The following is a 21,045-nucleotide window of genomic DNA, read 5'->3' on the forward strand; positions in this document are numbered from 1 at the left end:
CCATGTCCATCCTCTGCCACTGGGGCTGGAATAACCTCCTGCGCCCCTGGCTGAAGTGTTACCACTGCAACTGCAAGCATATCCTCCTCTGTTAAAGCCATTTGGGCTTCGTTAGATTCCAAGTCCTCCTCCAGTAAAGTCTTTGACAGACCACCTGTTGGTAGCTCATAGCTTTCACACCGGGTAACAATCTTTGTTCGGTCCCATGACCGGTACCATCCTGATCTCTTGTCCATGTTCGCCTGCAGGCACTAATCCAAGCGGTAAAGAGAACCTCTGTTTTCCCTGCTTTGTAAAACGTGTGGAAGTTACCACTTGTATTGGGAGATCGCAATTTTCGAGTTTCCCGCTATGTTATAAGACCCCGCAGAGTTTATAACATAGGCTTAATCTATCCCACCGCTGCCACCAGTTAAAAGCCTGTCACGGGAGACCAGGTTTCTTAACACCTTTTTATAACCGGGATCATTGATTAAGCAAAACAAGATGGTAAAAAAAATTGTAATTTATTTCACAAAAGACATACACACAATGTAGCACAATTCATAATGTTAACACACTTACTGGGAAAGGGGCTAACAAATAAATCCATTTCTGGAACAAAATTCACCAAGATGAGCTTTTTAGAGCACTTCCCAATGACCGGTAGTTACTCGCAAAAGTCCTGGAACTGATTTCGCATGCAATGACAGGCACGACCGCTATGTTCTCAGAAGTGGGACTTAGAAACTTTTTTGAGTCGAAATCTTTCAAACCGGCTCGCATCTATTCAGTACAGAGCATCTTTGAATTTTCCGCTGATAGTTTGGCGCTTGGAATCTCTGTCCTGATTGGCTGCAAGGTTTTTCATGGTTTTCAGTGTCCCATTTACAAGCCTCTACAGCCTATCAGAGCGTGGGAATTCTCCTGCCAGCCAATCACCGATTTACCAGTATTGTACAGCCGGATGGGCACCTTTTCTCATTCTGCCAAGGGGCATGCGCCAACCTGGCACCTATGCCTCTTAGCATATTGAGCCCATCCGCTGTCCAGGCTCCACAGAGTCTGGGGTAGGGCAAATTTTGCCGGATAGCCCTGTGTTAGCCCAGGATGGAGGTACTCAAGTATAACTGCAGTACCCCGCTTGTGTACCCCGCCTGTTCTAACACCTTGGCATCCATGAGGTTTTCAAGTCCGGACTCCACACAGACCCATAGGCACCAAGCTTGGTAGCAATCTGGTCCCTCAGAATCCAGGACTGGGAAATCCCACAGTTCATTGACAGGTTATCAGTACATATACAGATTGGACATAAAGATTTAATAAAAATATACTGGTCTCTGTATCTTGTGTGATAAAAATGTGTAAGTCCCTTTTCTGGTGTCAGGGATGGAATAAGGGGATATATTGTCTACACTTACTAGCCGCATCCTTGCCACACTCTAGAAATGACTTTAAGCTTTTTACACACAAAAACCACTCACAGCTTTATCATATAGCTGGAACATAACTTCGATAACCCAGATTTCGCCCCGGGGATGGCCGGTGAGCGGCACTTCAAAATTTGGTTACAGTTGGGATATAAGCGGTTAATAAATCTGGAGGGGCCCACGTATATTAAAACATTTGAACACATCAAATCAGAAAAGGGTCTCCCAAACACTGAATTATTCCGCTACCTCCAGATAAGAACATTCTATAATGAATTTCCAATTAGACCAGCCAGGACCAATTTTGAGCAGCTGTGTTCTAGAGCTACGGACACACGGGGACTTACCTCTAGATTATACCGGGAAGTGATCTGTCCGGGTGGACCTGACGCCGACAAACTGAACTACATGACTAAATGGGAGACAGACCTAGGGGAGACTTTAGAGGACAAAGACTGGGAGTGGATTTTACAGGCGGCGGCCAAAAGCTCCATCTGCTCAATGTTAAAAGAGAACGCATATAAGGTCATGATGCGCTGGTACCACACCCCATTACGTCTGTCCAAATTCGTCGGCTGGTATTCCCCGCTCTGCCCAAAACAGTGCGGGGAATCAGCAGACCTAGTCCACATGCTGTGGTCCTGCCCGAAGGTACTCCCGATTTGGGAGAGCATTAGAGCTTGGGCACAAAGTATCCTCGATTTAGAGGTCCCCCTGGACCCGTGGCTGTTCTTGCTGAGCAGGCGGGCCCAGGGGCTGCCGAAATCGGCACACAAATTGGTGGCACATATGGCCACAGCCACTAGGTGTGAGATTGCAGCATTGTGGATACAGCAAGATCTACCAGTCATCCCCAAAATCCGAAACAGATTGTGGCAAGTTTGCCAGATGGAACAGTTGACTAGCTGGGTCAACGACTCTGGCCGAAATTTCTTAAAAGTATGGGAGCCATGGCTTACCCAATCCGATATCCCCGGGGTAGATGCCAGCACAATTTAGCAATAATAAATACAAGTGCGTTCTCTGGTGACGGAGCGGAACATACTATAACATAGGCACGTGACAGGTAGGATCCCTCCCGACTATTAAAACTAGAACTAAGAGGAGGAGTCGTCAAGTGGCACAAAGAAGGGCGCAGCACGGACCGAAAGCAGATCGTCTAATACCAAAGAACATGGTGGTAGTCCATTCCCCCTCCCCCTCCCCCCTTCCTTTTCCCTCCCTGTTGTTTATTCCCTCTGTTGTCCAGTCTTGGGTCCAGTGAGTCAGGTTTGTCTAGTCTTGTGAGTGTATGTTGTTAGTCCCTTGTTGCTTTGGAGTGACTTTATCCTTACTGGTGAGAGCGAAAAGGGTAAACCTCGGGGGGTTTCAATTTGTTTTACTATGGGATGTGGCATAATGTACCTGTTGTGAAACCCAATAAAAATCTTGAAGTTAAAAAAATATATATATACTGGTCTCTGTATGTTGTGTGATAAAAATGTGTAAGTCCCTGTTCTGGTGTCAGGGATGGAATAAGGGGATATATTGTCTACACTTACAAGCCGCATCCTTGCCACACTCTAGAAATTACTTTAAGCTTTTTACACACAAAAACCACTCACAGCTTTATCATATAGCTGGAACATTCCCTGAAACCCTAAACTAGGTTCAGAGTACCTGGGCATGTACCTGGGCACCCACCTTACACTAGGGACCCCCTGTATGTTGCAGGTATACATTAACCCCTTCATGCCCCGTTTACCTTGTCTGGATGATGCGGCAGCAGAAAGAACCCTGGCGGTGAGTCGCAAGAACATTTTCAGGGTTAGAGTTTGCCCGGAGCAATGTGCTTTAATATATCCGAGAATGTCACTTGATTCCCGGGTACATCTTTTGGGATATCCTGTAACTTGGGAACCCCGATACATAGCCACATTCTGTAAAGTTTTTCTCCGGCAAACCCACCCTGAAACTTACAGCCTAGAAATCTCCTGGTCCCAGCACCCAGAGGAAGGCAAAACACACAAAAATCTTTAATGTCGCATAATTTGCACACATACCCCTTCACCATCACACCCGTACCTTCAGGGGACGAGGACTTCTGGATAAATTCCTTTGTAGATTCTCTTGGATGTATTCTTTCATGGCCTTGTTCTCTGGAAGTGACAATGGGTAGTAGATCGATGGGACAGTCGAATGACCGGATGGCTGATGGGGTGGCAACACCTCGGATTGAGCCTTGTGGAAAACGTCCCGAAATTCAGAGTAGATTGTAGATAGAAGAGAAGTTACCTGGTTGGGTACTGAAACCCCGCATAGGCCTTTGGACGGCACAGAGCAATTTTGCAGGCAGTGAGGACTCCATTAGAAGGGTTGTGCTTCTGTCCTGTCTATCCGAGGGTTATGCAATTGAAGCCACGAAAGTCCCAGGATGACGTCAACGGTAGGAATATGGATGACGCCCAAATGGATCCTTTCGGTATGAAGTTCTCCTGTGCGCAACTGAAAAGGAACAGTTTGAAGAGAGATAAAGGCGGGTTGTGAGTATCGTCCGTCGATAGCCTCCAGTACTATTGGGTGAGTTTTGCATACCAAAGGGATTTTTATTTTGCTCTGCGAATCCCTGGTCAATGAAATTCCCACCTGACCCAGAGTCCAGAAAGGTTCTAGTGGAGGCCTTGAAGGTATCACCGTTAAGATTTGACGTGTATCAGAAGCCTGGTTGGCATCTTGGGAGGGGAGGCAGATAGTGTTCCCAATGTGACACTTCAGGCTCTCACTGGAACTTTGGCGTTTCCCGACTTATCGGGAAAGGCAATTACCTGGTGATGATTCACGGGTATAAATTTATGGGGGAACCGACAACTCCGGACCCCAACCTCCTAGGCACATTCTGTCAACGGTTCCTCCGCAAAAAACCCCCTTGAAACTCATACCCAGCTCGCTGGCACGCCCGGAAAGGGGAAAAAACACAAAAAATGCTTTAATTACAAGCAACACATTGAAATGGTACAATGTTACTGGGCCCAAGAGCTAACTCTCTTGGACCCTTATACACGGATCAGGGGTAACCAAAATGGGTTAAAACTATGAGAGCCTGGTTACCCCTTACCGTCACATTACTGTACTAGAACCCAAAATGGCCAGGAACACAGGGAAACATGTACAATTCTCAGGCGGGGCTGGAAGTCACTGCCTGCTTTTTCAGCACTTGGACAGGTGCAGCCAATATACAGTAGCAGGTAAGGGTGGGTTCCATCTAAAGCCTGGACTGTAACCCTTACAGTATAACAGTTCCATGTGTATATCTACTATATATTTGTGAAATCACTGTATGTCTGCGTCCCAAGGGTCAATCGCATTGGACCTTGGGCCTGTCACTCCTGCTCAGGCCATGCCCGCCCCCGCACACCTCTCATTGGCCTACGTCCAACACCAATGCCACACTGTCCCACCCCTCACTGACTCTCATTGGCCTGCGTCCAATGCCCGCCCCCGCACACCTCTCATTGGCCTGCGTCCCACCCCTCACTGACTCTCATTGGCCTGCGTCCAATGCCCGCCCCCGCACACCTCTCATTGGCCTGCATCCCACCCCTCACTGACTCTCATTGGCCTGCGTCCAATGCCCGCCCCCGCACACCTCTCATTGGCCTGCGTCCCACCCCTCACTGACTCTAATTGGCCTGCGTCCAATGCCCGCCCCCGCACACCTCTCATTGGCCTGCGTCCAACACCAATGCCCTAATACAGTGTTTCCCAAACTGTGCGCCGCGGCGCCCTGGTGCGCCGCGGCTTGGCTAGAGGGGCGCCGCGATCAGGGCCGCCAGCAGCGGGAAACAAGGGCTGCTAGCTCATTTAAAAAAAAAAAAAAAAAAAACCTCTGAGGGGAAGCAGAGGAGCGGTCACGTGACCGCTCCCATCCAATGGGGCTGCAGCCTGCCCGGCATTGCAACTGCAGAGCCACCAGACAGCACCAAGGGTGTGTGTGTGTGTGTGTGTGTGTGTGTGTGTGTGTGTGTGTGTGTGTGTGTGTGTGTGTGTGTGTGTGTGTGTGTGTGTGTGTGTGTGTGTGTGTGTGTGTGTGTGTGTGTGTGTGTGTGTAAAACGGGCTGCAGGGTGTGTGTGAAAAACGGGCTGCAGGTTGTGTGTGTGTGTGTGTGTGTGTGTGTGTGTTGTGTGTGTGTGTGTGTGTGTGTGTGTGTGTGTGTGTGTGTGTGTGTGTGTGTGTGTGTGTGTGTGTGTGAAAAACGGCCTGCAGTGTGTGTGTGTGTGTGTGTGTGTGTGTGTGTGTGTGTGTGTGTGTGTGTGTGTGTGTGTGTGTGTGTGTGTGTGTGTGTGTGTGTGAAAAACGGGCTGCAGGGTGTGTGTGTGTGTGTATATATGTGTTGTGTGTATATATGTGTGGTGTGTGTGTGTGTGTATATATATGTATATATGTGTGTGTATGTGTGGTGTGTATATATATATATATATGTGTATATATGTGTATATATATATATATATATATATATATATATATATATATATATATATATGTGTGGTGTGTATATATGTATGTGTGGTGTGTATATCTACTATATATTTCTGAAATGTCTGTATGTTTGTCTGCATGCCCTGTGTCCCTAGGGCCAATCGCATTGCACCTTTGGCCTGTCACTCCACCTCAACACTGTCCCACCCCTCACCACACTGTCCCACCCCTCACTGACTCTCCTTGGCCTTCGGCCAACACCACTGCCACACTGTCCCACCCCTCACCCCACTGTCCCACCCCTCACTGACTCTCATTGGCCTTTGGCCAACACCACTGCCACATTGTCCCACCCCTCAGTGACCTTTGGGAATGCTTCTAAGCACCTAACACTCACCGCACTGCCTCTTACAAACACCCCCCTCCACCACCACCCCCCCAACCTCATGCACCCCCCTCCACCACCACCCCCCTCAACCTCATGCACCCCCCTCCACCATCACCCCCCCCAACCTCATGCACACTACAAACGCACGCCACAGCTCTCCCGCTACTGCAGCCCATCACCAATCCCCCTCACCCAAACATACAACGCACGATGCTCCATCACCCCCCCCCCCTCACACCAACAGCAAACGCAAACTGCTGATGAACATACAACGCACGATGCTCCATCACACCCCCCCCCCTCACCCGAACATCCCCGGAGCACACCCAAAACTACCCCACCCCCCTCACCCATACATCCACCGCACGATGCTCCTCCGGAGCCCCTCACCCCCCCCCCCCCCCACCATCCACCGCACGATGCTGCTCCGGAGCCCCTCACCCCCCCCCCCCACTCACCCGAACATCCACCGCACGATGCTGCTCCGGAGCCCCTCACCCCCCTCCTCACCCTCTGTCCGCCCCCCCCCCTTTCCTGGCCGCTGGCCCGCAACAACGGAACTACCCCCTATCACCACTCCGCGGGACCTCAACATCACCCGCTCTCCCGGAGCACCCTCTCCCCGGTGCTCCCCCCCTCCCCCCCCCCCCCCAGAGCACCCTCTCTCCCGGTGCTCCCCTGCTCCCCCGGTGCTCCCCCCCCCCCCCCCCCCCCAGAGCACCCTCTCTCCCGGTGCTCCCCTGCTCCCCCGGTGCTCCCCCCTCCCCCCCCCAGAGCACCCTCTCTCCCGGTGCTCACCCGCTCTCCCGGTGCTCCCCCCCCCCAGAGCACGCTGTCGCCGCTCTCACCTTCAGGCCTAGAGGCCGCGCCCCCAGCTCCCCATCCCCGCGCGAGCTGCTCCGGCTCTCAGGCCTAGCTGTCTCTGTCGGGAGCTGCACGGGCCGCGGCCCACACCCCCCCTCACCTGAGCGTCTCAGCTCCGCATCGCCGGGGGGAACCGCCGAGGAACCCGAGGAGGAGCGCGGCCCGGTGCGAGGTAAGTAACCGCACGGGAAGAGATCTTTCACCCCCCGCCCTGGCCCTTTACCCCCCCCCCCGCCCTGGCCCTTCACCCCCCCCCCCGCCCTGGCCCTTCACCCCCCCCTGGCCCTTCACCCCCCCCCCCTGGCCCTTCACCCGCCCTGGCCCTTCACCCGGCCCTGCCCTTCACCCCCCCCTGCCCTTCACCCCCCCCCCCCCCTGCCCTTCACCCCCCCCCGGCCCATCACCCCCCCGGCCCTGCCCTTCACCCCCCCCCCGGCCCTGCCCCCCCCCGGCCCTGCCCTTCACCCCCCCCCCCCCGGCCCTGCCCTTCACCCCCCCCCTGGCCCTGCCCTTCACCCCCCCCCTGCCCTTTACCCCCCCCGGCCCTGCCCCCCCCCGGCCCTGCCCTTCACCCTCCCCCCCCCGGCCCTGCCCTTCACCCCCCCCCCCCCGGCCCTGCCCTTCACCCCCCCCTTCCCTGCCCTTCACCCCTGCCCTTCGCTCCCGCCCTTCGCCCCCACCCTCCCTGCCCTTCGCTCCCACCCTCCCTGCCCTTCGCTCCCACCCTCCCTGCCCTTCGCTCCCTGCCCTTCGCCCCCACCCTCCCTGCCCTTCGCCCCCACCCTCCCTGCCCTTCGCCCCCACCCTCCCTGCCCTTCGCCCCCACCCTCCCTGCCCTACACACGTACACACACGTACACACACGTATACACACGTACACACACATGTATATACACACACACGTAGGCACATGTATACACACACATGTAGACACACACGCGTAGACACACACACGTACACATACACACGCAGGCATACGTAGACACGCAGGCACACGTAGACACGCAGGCACACGTAGACACGCAGGCATACGTAGACACGCAGGCACACGTAGACACGCAGGCACACGTAGACACGCAGGCACACGTAGACACGCAGGCACACGTAGACACGCAGGCACACGTAGACACGCAGGCACACGCAGGCACACGTAGACACGCAGGCACACGTAGACACGCAGCCACACGTAGACACGCAGCCACACGTAGACACGCAGGCACACGTAGACACGCAGGCACACGTAGACACGCAGGCACACGTAGACACGCAGGCACACGTAGACACGCAGGCACACGTAGACACACGTAGACACGCAGACACGTACACACAAGTATACGTAGACACACACGCACGTGTACACACACACACACGTGTACACACACACACACACACACGTGTACACACACACGTGTACACACACACACACACACGTGTACACACACACACACACGTGTACACACTCACACGTGTACACACACACACGTGTACACACACACGTGTACACACACACGTGTACACACACACACACGTGTACACACACACACACACACATGTGTACACACACACACACACGTGTACACACACACACACACGTGTACACAACACGTATACACACACGTGTACACACACACACACACGTGTACACACACACACACGTGTACACACACACACACACACGTGTACACACACACACACACACGTGTACACACACACACACGTGTACAAACACACACACACGTGTACACACACACACACGTGTACACACACACACACACACACACGTGTACACACACACACACGTGTACACACACACACGTGTACACACACACACACACGTGTACACACACACACACGTGTACACACACACACACACACACACACGTGTACACACACACGTGTACACACACACACACACACACACGTGTACACACACGTGTACACACACACACACGTGTACACACACACACATGTACACACACACACACGTGTATACACACACGTGTACACACACACACGTGTACACACACACATGTGTACACACACACACACACACTTGTACACACACACACGTGTACACACACACACACACGTGTACACACACACACACACGTGTACACACACACACACACACGTACACACACACGTGTACACACACACACACGTGTACACACACACACACACATGTACACACACACACACACACACGTGTACACACACACACACACACACACGTGTACACACACACACGTGTACACACACACACACGTGTACACACACACACACACGTGTGTACACACACACACGTGTGTACACACACACACACGTGTGTACACACACACGTGTACACACACACACACACACGTGTACACACACACACACGTGTACACACACACACACACGTGTACACACACACACACGTGTACACACACACGTGTACACACACACGTGTATACACACACACGTGTATACACACACACGTGTATACACACACACGTGTATACACACACACAGACGTGTATACACACACACACACGTGTATACACACACACACGTGTATACACACACACACACACGTGTATACACACACACACACGTGTATACACACACACACATGTGTATACACACACACGTGTATACACACACACACGTGTATACACACACGTGTATACACACACACACACGTGTATACACACACACATGTATACACACACACGTGTATACACACACACACACATGTATACACACACACACACACATGTATACACACACACACGTGTACACACACACACACACGTGTACACACACACACACACACGTGTACACACACACACACATGTACACACACACACACGTGTACACACACACACACGTGTACACACACACACGTGTACACACACACGTGTACACACACACACGTGTATACACACACACACGTGTATACACACACACGTGTATACACACACACACACGTGTATACACACACACACGTGTATACACACACACACACGTGTATACACACACACACACACACGTGTATACACACACACACACACACACATGTATACACACACACACACGTGTATACACACACACACGTGTATACACACACACACACACACGTGTATACACACACACACGTGTATACACACACACACATGTATACACACACACACGTGTATACACACACACACATGTATACACACACACACACATGTATACACACACACACGTACACATACACAATGTATACAAACAAACATGTATACACACACACACACAAACATGTATACACACATGTATACACACACGTGTGTATATATACACACACACACACGTATACACACACATACACTATCCCCAGCACCACCACATCAGCACACCGGTATCCCATGCCCCACCCCCCCCCCCCCAGCACACTGGCATTCTCGGCTCCCCACCATTCCCAGCCCCCATCAACACCATCAGCACCCACACATTGGCACCTTCGCACCTCCCCATCGGCACACCCACATCCGCACCCCCACATCAGCAACAAACCCTCCCAAATCAGCACACCGATACAATCACCATCAGTACAGCCACAGCAGCAGTACCACCGCACACTGCCATGGGCCGCGTGGACCACTCCCCACCCAAATGCCACCCCCACACCACAAACATCCCGGGCAACGCCGGGGCTCTCAGCTAGTATATCTATATATCTATATCTATATCTATATCTATATCTATATCTATATAGACAGTGTTCGACAATTATATACATTTACTCGCCCGGGGCGGGTGGATTTAACCCCCGGGCGAGTAAATATTGGCCCAAGCAGCACACGTGTATTTTTTAAATATCCCGCGCTCGCGCTGGAGAAAAAAAAAAAAAAAAGCCGGAGGCGGGCTCATGTTGTTGGTGGAGATTACCCCGCCTCCGGCTCTCTGAGCAGTGGCCTCCCTCCTCAGCGCTTCCACTCCTCCCCCTTCCGGCAGCCAGCCGCTTCCACGCCTGTCTGCCTCAGGCCCCTGCAGGGCCATCTGTCGCCCCCTGCCTCCCTCCCATCAGGCCATCTGTCACCCCCCCTCCCACCCATCGGGCCATCCCCCCCCCCCTCCCACCCATTGGGTCATCCTCCCCCCCTCCCATCGGGCCATCCTCTCCCCCCTCCCATCGGGCCATCCGCCCCCCCCTCCCATCGGGCCATCCGCCCCCCCTCCCATCGGGCCATCCGCCCCCCCCTCCCATCGGGCCATCTGCCCCCCCTCCCATCGGGCCATCCACCCCCCCTTCTCATCGGGCCATCCGCTACCCCCTCCCATCGGGCCATCCGCCCCCCCCTCCCATCAGGCCATCCGCCCCCCCTCGTATCGGGCCATTCGCCCCCCCCTCCCATCGGGCAATCCGCCCCCCCCTCCCATCGGGCAATCCATCAGCCCTGCTCTTCTCCTGCTCTGATGGCCAGCTCAGCTCTAAGCAGGGGAAATCCCCTAACCGGAGCTACTCCCTGCTCTAAGCAGGGGAAATCCCCTAACCGGAGCTACTCCCTGCTCTAAGCAGGGGAAATCCCCTAACCGGAGCTACTCCCTGCTCTAAGCCTGCTTTAAGCAGGGGAAATCCCTCACCCGGTGCTGCCCCCGCTGCCATGTGCGACCCCTCCTGCCGTGTGGGGGGCCCACTGCCGTGCAGGTGAGTTTTGTGTGTGTGTGTGTGTGTGTGTTTGAGTGAGTGTCTGTGTGTCTGTGAGTGTGTCACCCTCTCTCTCTCTCCCTCTCCCTGTGTCACCCTCTCCCTCTCCCTGTGTCACCCTCCCTCTCCCTGTGTCACCCTCCCTCTCCCTGTGTCACCCTCCCCCTCTCCCTGTCACCCTCCCTCTCTCCCTGTCACCCTCCCTCTCCCTGTCACCCTCCCTCTCCCTGTCACCCTCCCTCTCCCTGTCATCCTCCCTCTCCCTGTCACCCTCCCTCTCCCTGTCACCCTCCCTCTCCCTGTGTCACCCACCCTCTCCCTGTGTCACCCACCCTCTCCCTGTGTCACCCTCCCTCTCCCTGTGTCACCCTCCCTCTCCCTGTCACCCTTTCCCTGTGTCACCCTTTCCCTGTGTCACCCTTTCCCTGTGTCACCCTTTCCCTGTGTCACCCTCTCCCTGTGTCACCCTCCCTCTCCCTGTGTCACCCTCCCTCTCCCTGTGTCACCCTCCCTCTCCCTGTGTCACCCTCCCTCTCCCTGTGTCACCCTCCCTCTCCCTGTGTCACCCTCCCTCTCCCTGTGTCACCCTCCCTCTCCCTGTGTCACCCTCCCTCTCCCTGTGTCACCCTCCCTCTCCCTGTGTCACCCTCCCTCTCCCTGTCACCCTCCCTCTCCCTGTGTCACCCACCCTCTCCCTGTGTCACCCACCCTCTCCCTGTGTCACCCACCCTCTCCCTGTGTCACCCTCCCTCTCCCTGTGTCACCCTCCCTCTCCCTGTGTCACCCTCCCTCTCCGTGTGTCACCCTCCCTCTCCCCGTGTCACCCTCCCTCTCCCTGTCACCCTTTCCCTGTGTCACCCTTTCCCTGTGTCACCCTTTCCCTGTGTCACCCTTTCCCTGTGTCACCCTTTCCCTGTGTCACCCTTTCCCTGTGTCACCCTCTCCCTGTGTCACCCTCCCTCTCCCTGTGTCACCCTCCCTCTCCCTGTGTCACCCTCCCTCTCCCTGTGTCACCCTCCCTCTCCCTGTGTCACCCTCCCTGTGTCACCCTCCCTGTGTCACCCTCCCTCTCCCTGTGTCACCCTCTCTCGGTGTCACCCTCTCCCTCTCCTTGTGTCACCCTCTCCCTGTGTCACCCTCTTACCCTCTCCCTGTGTTACCCTCTCCCTGTGTCACCCTGTCCCGCTCCCTGTCACCCTCCCTCTCCGTGTCACCCTCTCCCTGTGTGACCCACCCTCTCCGTCTCCCTGTGTCGCCCTCTCCCTCTCTCTGTCACCCTCTCCCTCTCTCTGTCACCCTCTCCCTCTCTCTGTCACCCTCTCCCTCTCTGTCACCCTCTCTCTGTCACCCTCTCCCTCTCTCTCTCTGTCTCCCTCTCCCTCCTCTGTCTCCCTCTCCCTCTCTCTGTCTCCCTCTCTCTGTCTCTGTCTCCCTCTCTGTCGCACTCTCTTCCTCTCTGTCGCACTCTCTTCTTCGCTCTCTCTGTCGCACTCTCTCTTTGTCTCTCATTCTCTCAGTGTGTGTGTCTCTCTTTCTCTCTCTTTCTCCGTGTGTCTCTCTTTCTCTCTCTTTCTCTGTGTGTCTCTCTTTCTCTCTGTGTGTGTGGGTGTGCCGCTCTGTGTGTGTGTGTCTGTCTGTCTGTCTGTCTCTCTCTGTGAAGCGCCGACGTCCAGACACTGGTTAAGGACTTCAGGAAACTAGTCATTCACATCTGGCTTTAATTTCTAGATCCGACATTGACACACACATTGACTAGGAATTTATTAAATGTATTTTATTTATATATTTTATTTTAAAGCGGGGTTGGGGGCGGGACTAGGGGCGGAGTTGGAGGCGGGACTAGGGGGCGGAGTTGGGGGCGGGACTAGGTGGCGAGTAGATTTTTTGGTTGGGCGAGTAGATTTTTGGGTGATTTGTCGAACACTGTATATAGATATCTATATCTATATAGATATCTATATCGATATCTATATCGATATCTATATCGATATCTATATCGATATCTATATCGATATCGATATCGATATAGATATAGATATAGATATAGATATCGATATCGATATCGATATCGATATCGATATCGATATCGATATCGATATCGATATCTATATCGATATTATATATGAACTGCATTATCTATTCATTTTTGATTTTTTAAATATATATATATATATAATTAATTTTATCTATTCGTTTTTGATTTTATATATACATATAAAATCAAAAGCGAATAGATGATGCAGTTCTGTGGCTAACGAAATGCTTTTATTTCAGCGAGCTTTCGAGATACACGGAAAAATCATGACGCGGTGTAATATGTCATGTGTTGTTGTTCCTCTGAGGTTGTATTTACCTCAATTTTAAGACCTGCTAAGGAACAGATGATTGTTATTATGTCCTGATATGTAAAACCATAGAATTCAAAGGGGGTGTACTTTCTTATTCGCACCACTGTGTATATATAGATATATATTATATATGTTAACAGTTCCATGTCTATGTGACGGGAGACCAGTACGTTTACACCGAAACCACCGGAATCACCAGCGCCAGACAGGACAAAGTTGTTGAATAAAATGGGGTTTATTATGGCACGCCGGCAGACACAACAAAGATGCACAAAACAAGATACAATACCAACTGGGGGCCTGGGGAGGAGACTCTAGCCTCACTAGGTGCAGGGTCCTGCTTCAAGAAGGCTTGCCCTGTCCGCTTCTCGTCGAGGATATCAGAGTGCTGATCACACAGCAGAGCCTCTGACATGTATCGCCAGCTGGTCACTGTCAAGATTCAAACTCCTTCACAGAATGTCTCTCAGTCTCTCTGTCTCTCAGATAGTCTCTCAGATGCTCTCCACACTACTTCCCAGAGTGTCTCTCAGATGGTCCCTTGAGGGAATCTCCACAGTACTTCCCAGAGTGTCTCTCAGATGGTCCCCTGAGGGAATCTCCACAGTACTTCCCAGAGTGTCTCTCAGATGGTCCTCTGAGGGAATCTCCACACTACATCCCAGAGTGTCTCTCAGATGGTCCACTGAGGGAATCTCCACACTACATCCCAGAGTGTCTCTCAGATGGTCCCCTGAGGGAATCTCCACAGTACTTCCCAGAGTGTCTCTCAGATGGTCCTCTGAGGGAATCTCCACACTACATCCCAGAGTGTCTCTCAGATGGTCCCCTGAGGGAATCTCCACACTACTTCCCAGAGTGTCTCTCAGATGGTCCTCTGAGGGAATCTGCACACTACATCCCAGAGTGTCTCTCAGATGGTCCCCTGAGGGAATCTCCACAGAACTTCCCAGAGTGTCTCTCTCCCTCTGTGGGATAACTAACTCCTGCTCTGACCAGCAGTGTTCCTTATATACCCCTTGGTGGCTATCCTTTAACATCGGAGGGGGGCTGTTGGCCAATCAGAAAAAACCTGATTGTCCACTCTTTCACACTCACCAACTGCCTGTAACACCTCCACGCTCCAACCAGTGTCTCAATACAGATTTATCTGCAGGAACCTCGGTTGATTAAATCACAGAGTCCCTTCCAAGAAATGCAACTCACATGCAAATCCCATTACAAGTCTGGTATCTTAGAAATGAGTACATACAGTCACATAATCCAATTAACACTTTAGAGGACTGACTCCCAAATCACATCACATCACAGAACAATGTTGATTCACTAAACAGAGGAAAGGATTGTCACAGGGAATAAAGTGCTTTGGGATATATATATATATATATATATATATATATATATATATATATATATATGTATATATATATATATATATATATATCCGCCTCCTGGCTATATCAATATCATCTCATATTTATTATTGATCATTTTTCAGAAATTCCCCATGGGGAACCAACACAGCCCCCACATCTCCAACAATTATGGAAAAGATGTCTCAGTGGTCGTCACTCACCCAGGCGGGCATAAAGAGCGTATATTGATCCAGCGTGGGACAGTGTGCAATTTGTCAATAGATCCGGGAATGTTCAACATCAGCATCAATGACCCAGAAAATCTTGCAAATCCGAAACCAGTAGGACAGAGAAACGTCCCCTCCAATGTCAGCGTCACAATAGTAAAGTCCTCTACTGGGAAGCCAAAAATTGTTAGAGTCATATTTGGGACTCTCTGGGAAGCAGACCCGTACGACAATCAATGATGACAGATCCCCCTTCTATATGTGCTGTAAAAATAGCTATGTGTGGGTGATACGCTGTGCACAATGATATATTAAATGGTGTGATGGCTTACTGCTTGGAATCCACACTCATTCATTGGTGGTCTTACTCATTAGAAGGATGTCTCATTCATTGGAAGGATGTTTCATTCATTGGAAGGCAGTCTCATTCATTGGTGGTCTTACTCATTAGAAGGATGTCTCAATCATTGGGTGGCTGTCTCATTTTTGGGTGTGCATTTTCCTTCATTGAAGGATGGTCTTATTCATTAGAAGGACATGTGACCCCAAATAAATCAGTCTAATTCACTGTAAGGCAGTCTCTCTCATTGTTACATACAGTAGTTACATAGTAAATGAGGTTAAAAAAAGACATATGTTCATCAAGTTTAAACCCATGTTAAAGTTCGATGATCTGTCTCTGCATCTCCCCTCCTGAAATCCCTCTCCTGGCTTTCGATCAAATCCCGCATCTCACACTCAATTCTCCTCCTCACTTTTAAAGCTTTACACTCCTCTGCCCCTCCTTATATCTCAGCGATAATTTCTCGCTATGCACCATCCCAACTCTTGCGTTCTGCTCAAGGATGTCTTCTCTCTACCCCCTTTGTATCTAAAGCCCTCTCCCGCCTTAAACCTTTCTCACTGACTGCCCCGCACCTCTGGAATGCCCTTCCCCTCAGTACCCGACTAGCACCTTCTCTATCCACCTTAAGACCCACCTTAAGACACATTTGCTTAAAGAAGCATATGGATAGCACTGTGGATAATCCTGGACTCATGATACACTGCCAGCCAGCTTAAAGCTAATGCGGCTGCATCCGCAGCTTAAAAATAGCTGCGGACGGCGCGCGGCAATCTTCGGCCGTTTTCGGCTGGTTTTCCCGCGCCTCGGGCGCTTTCAATAATAAGCGCCATTAGCGCTTATTTATTGAAGCGGCCACCGCGCGGGAAACTCCGTTTTAAACGGAGAAAATCCCCGCTGTCAGCCCGAGATACACCCGGCAAGCTTTAGAATAAAGCTGGCCGGGACAGTACATAAAGCTTGGCCCCCTATAGACGCACTTACTAGAATTCCCTCGTACTGTCTCTATATGTTCCCCTACCTACCAATTAGACTGTAAGCTCCTCGAGGCAGGGACTCCTCTTCCTTAATGTTACTTTTATGTCTGAAGCACTTATTCCCATGACCGGTTATTTATATTATCTGTTATTTATATGATTGCAACATGTATTACTGTTTGGAAGTGCTACTGCACCGACACACTTTATTCGAGCAAATGCCCAGTTTGTACCTGGCAGATACCTGGAATGCACCGCTCCTCACCTCTGACAAGCCCCGTTGCATTTGCCTTCCCAGCCTGGCTAACGGGCGGCTGATCTGTTAAATGATAATGATTAGGATTTAATAGGCTGCAATGCTTCGCGTGTCTACCAGATGGCATAAATTCATGAATTGTAATGCAGTATATATATATATACTGTGCAGTATTGCAGCCAGCGGGAATAAAATGCTTCAATCCCTGCCTAGAAAATACCTCAATGCACTCGGGCAGAAAACAGTCACAAACCTCAATACACCCGAGTATACCCGAATTCGTGGGACTAGCCGAGCTCGAATAAAGTGTGTCGCCAGTGTATGTACATTTATGGCGCTATATAAATAAAGACATACAATACAATGACAGATAATTTTCCTATTATTTGTTTATATAGTATATAGAAAACGGAAGAAAAAAAAGGGGGGCGCAAACAATGTAGAATATTCTTTATATGATTATTCAATCAAAATTGTATATATAAAATCTGTGCACTCACACATGAAAAAAAAGGTACAGTCTTATCAAGACGGCTGTGGGGATCTGAAGCTCTCCAGGGAATGGAAGTGATGTTATATCGCCAGGGATATAACATCACTTCCATTTCTGTCTGCTGACCTGGGGGTCAGAGTTATAACATAGGCTGCTAGCTATTTTAGTGTTAGAAATCAGCACTCCCTCTTGTTTTGTTGTGTATGTGTTTCTTTCTCCAGGGAATGACCGCAAATTCAATGCAGTCCTAGCACTGGGCCAGTCAAAGTCGATTAAAAACATTCAGATACTGGACTGATAAGGCAAAAAGAACATTTTGGACAATATCCAGGCAAAAACTACTCATTTGGGTTTGAGGTCTAGTTGGGCTGGGTCCCGGGAGACCAGTGCTTACCTTACGAAAATATACCTGGATCCTTTGATTGACAAAACGTGAGATAAAATAAATTGTATTTATTCACGAGAGAAACACACACAGCTTGATTTACAGGATAACACGAAATAACACTTACTGGAATGGGGTAAAACGAAATAATTGGTTTCCAGAACGAAAATCCCCGAAATGCGGTCTCCAGGTATTAATTCCCAGGAGCGGGGTTAAAACGCAAACAAGAGACGCAAAAACTGTCTTTGGCTAGGGGCGCCGCTGCAGCCCCTGTTTCTCCGCCAAAAGAAGTATCTTCGTTCTGCGCTTGCAGAATTCGTTTACAAGTCCTTCGTTTTAATGAACTTTTACACCGGGGTACAAAACTTGGTTGCGATGAAACATCTTTGTACTGCACGCTGTCCTTTCCGATGTCACACAGATGAACACTGTCGAACACACACCCGATAGCCTGCACGGGCTTACAACACCCTCCCAAGCCTATCTGGGTAATACACAGCCAATCTTGGTGTGGGAAGCAAATTCCCACCCAATGGCAAGTTTGCCAGTAGTTCCTGCAATCAGGCAAAGGGCTTCACGGTATGATAAGGGTCATGCGCTAACCTCACACTTAACCCGCTTAGCATAACTGACCAAGCCCCTTGCCCGGCGGCAGAAAGTCTACCTTCCTTCAGGATGCCCGGACATCTGCTAGGCAAACTGTTTATATACGTTTCCTGACATTTCACACTTTCACCAGGTCGGTGTATTTTGAAGCCACAAACTTTTGCAGACACTCTGGAGCCGGCTCCACAGGGAGTCTCAGAAGTCCGGACTTACATTGTACATGACTCATCCCTGATCATAAATAACAATAGTGACTGCTTAATGTATCCGCTGTCCTGCCTGACTGAAATGTAAATGTCCAGGTTCCTATAACTTTGAAGTACTAAACTCCAAGCTATTTCTCAGTTATGCTTTGAAATCAATTTTACAGTTCTTATAACTATACTATATTATATGTCTAACCCCTAGCACTCTGCACACCAAAAATTAGAAAGATAGGACCTTCCTATCCAAAGTTAGTTGCTTAAATATGTGAGGGCTATGATGTGGTGTGTGGTTTAACTTTTTCTCTGTCTGCGGTTTGAGGTCGGGATGCAATGTTGCAATCCCCGGCCTCAATCGATAACCGCAGATGTACTTTACCAATTGACCTTAATTGAAGGAGGAAACCACATTATACAATGTTGCAACCCGGCATCTCTTCCTGACCGCAGACCACTTAACCAATTTAACTTGCGGTTACGGCTTTCCTTGCTTGTCTGCGGTAAACCATTGATACAGTGTTGTAATGCCGGGCGCGACCACATAACCACAGGCACGCTTACCCAATTAACCCTTTAAACATTTCCAGAGGCCCCTTATTCCTAGCGGGCGCATTTTAAACACATTAATGCAGATTACTAGGACTGTAGTCAGCCCTGGGCTGCAGAACTGACACTCTGCCGTCACTTTAACTGACTCAGGGGAACCCAGTCACGTAATCTATACTTGTGTGCCCCTTATACCTGACGGGATACACACAGACTGTACTAACATAATTACAGGGTTGTCGGCATCAGTGGGCTGCAGAGCTGACACTCTACCCTTACCCACTATGACTCCGGTGACCCTGTTTCCTGGTTTGTACAGTTGTTACACGGTATTAATCTCATCCCCATATTCCTGGGGAAGAGACACAGGCATTTCACATACATTTACAGTATTATTACCATTATGTAGAGCTGTCACTCTACAATTCCCAACCTGGTTCAGGGGCACCCAGCCGGGCCACATGCCTTTATTAATGGCCTGGGGATGCCTTCACCATCACAGGGAGGCCATATTTTTGGGGCCTGGAACTCAGAGACCCGTACAAGATTTGGGGTTACCCCCGACATACTGTTAGAACCACCTAATCGGACGACCACAAAGGTGAACACCTCAAAAAGTTAAATAGGTGAGTTATCACTATACCTCTCCTACAGGTCAGTGAGGGCGGGGGGAGTGTAGGAAGTGATTGTCATGGGAGACCAGGTGTATTGTACACCTTTTATACCAGGATCATTGTCACGGGAGGGCAGGTATCTACACCTCTATTTCTGGATCATACATTGAGCAAAACAAGATAAGTGAAATAAATTGAGAATTTACTCGCATGAAAAGGCATGCACACAGTGGAACACAAACTGCATAAAAAGAGACACACTTACTTGGGACTTGGGCAAAAAACTAGACTTTCCAAGATAAAATAAAACGAAATACAAGAGTCTTTAGTTGAGCGGGACATATCCAGTACTTTCCTGGAACTAAAATCGGCATGAAGTTCCTGACACCACCGCTGTATCTGCTCCGGTGGTGCTGAAATAAGTTCACCGGGAGCTAGCTCCGATCGTCGTGGAACTAAAATCGGCTTGCAATCCTGGCCGCGACCGGTATTTTCTATTCTCAGAAATTGGCCACAAAAACCTGGACTTAGAAAATATTTCACCTCGGATTTCTGAAGCCGGCGTCTTTGCTATTTCTGTGAGAGCATCTTTTGTATGTTTCAAATTTTTCTCCTGCTGTTCTGGCGCTTAGAATCTGATGTCCGGATTGGCTGAGGGATTCTTATAGTATTTCTAAGTTCATTCATGAAACACTACAGCCAATCCGAGCGTGGGAATTTTCTTACCAGCCAATCAGAGCGCTGTCAGTCTACTGAAGCCGGGCATGCATAGATTCAGAATCTAACAAGGGCATGCGCCAACTTAGCACCTTTGCCACTTGTCAGGTAGAAGCCACCCGCGGAGTTAGGCAACTCAAAGCCTGGGTTGGGGCAAATGGTGGTCCGATGACTTCCATTCACCCC

The sequence above is a fragment of the Ascaphus truei genome, chromosome 20 (assembly GCF_040206685.1).
Source record: "Ascaphus truei isolate aAscTru1 chromosome 20, aAscTru1.hap1, whole genome shotgun sequence".
NCBI classification, from domain to species: Eukaryota; Metazoa; Chordata; class Amphibia; order Anura; family Ascaphidae; genus Ascaphus; species Ascaphus truei.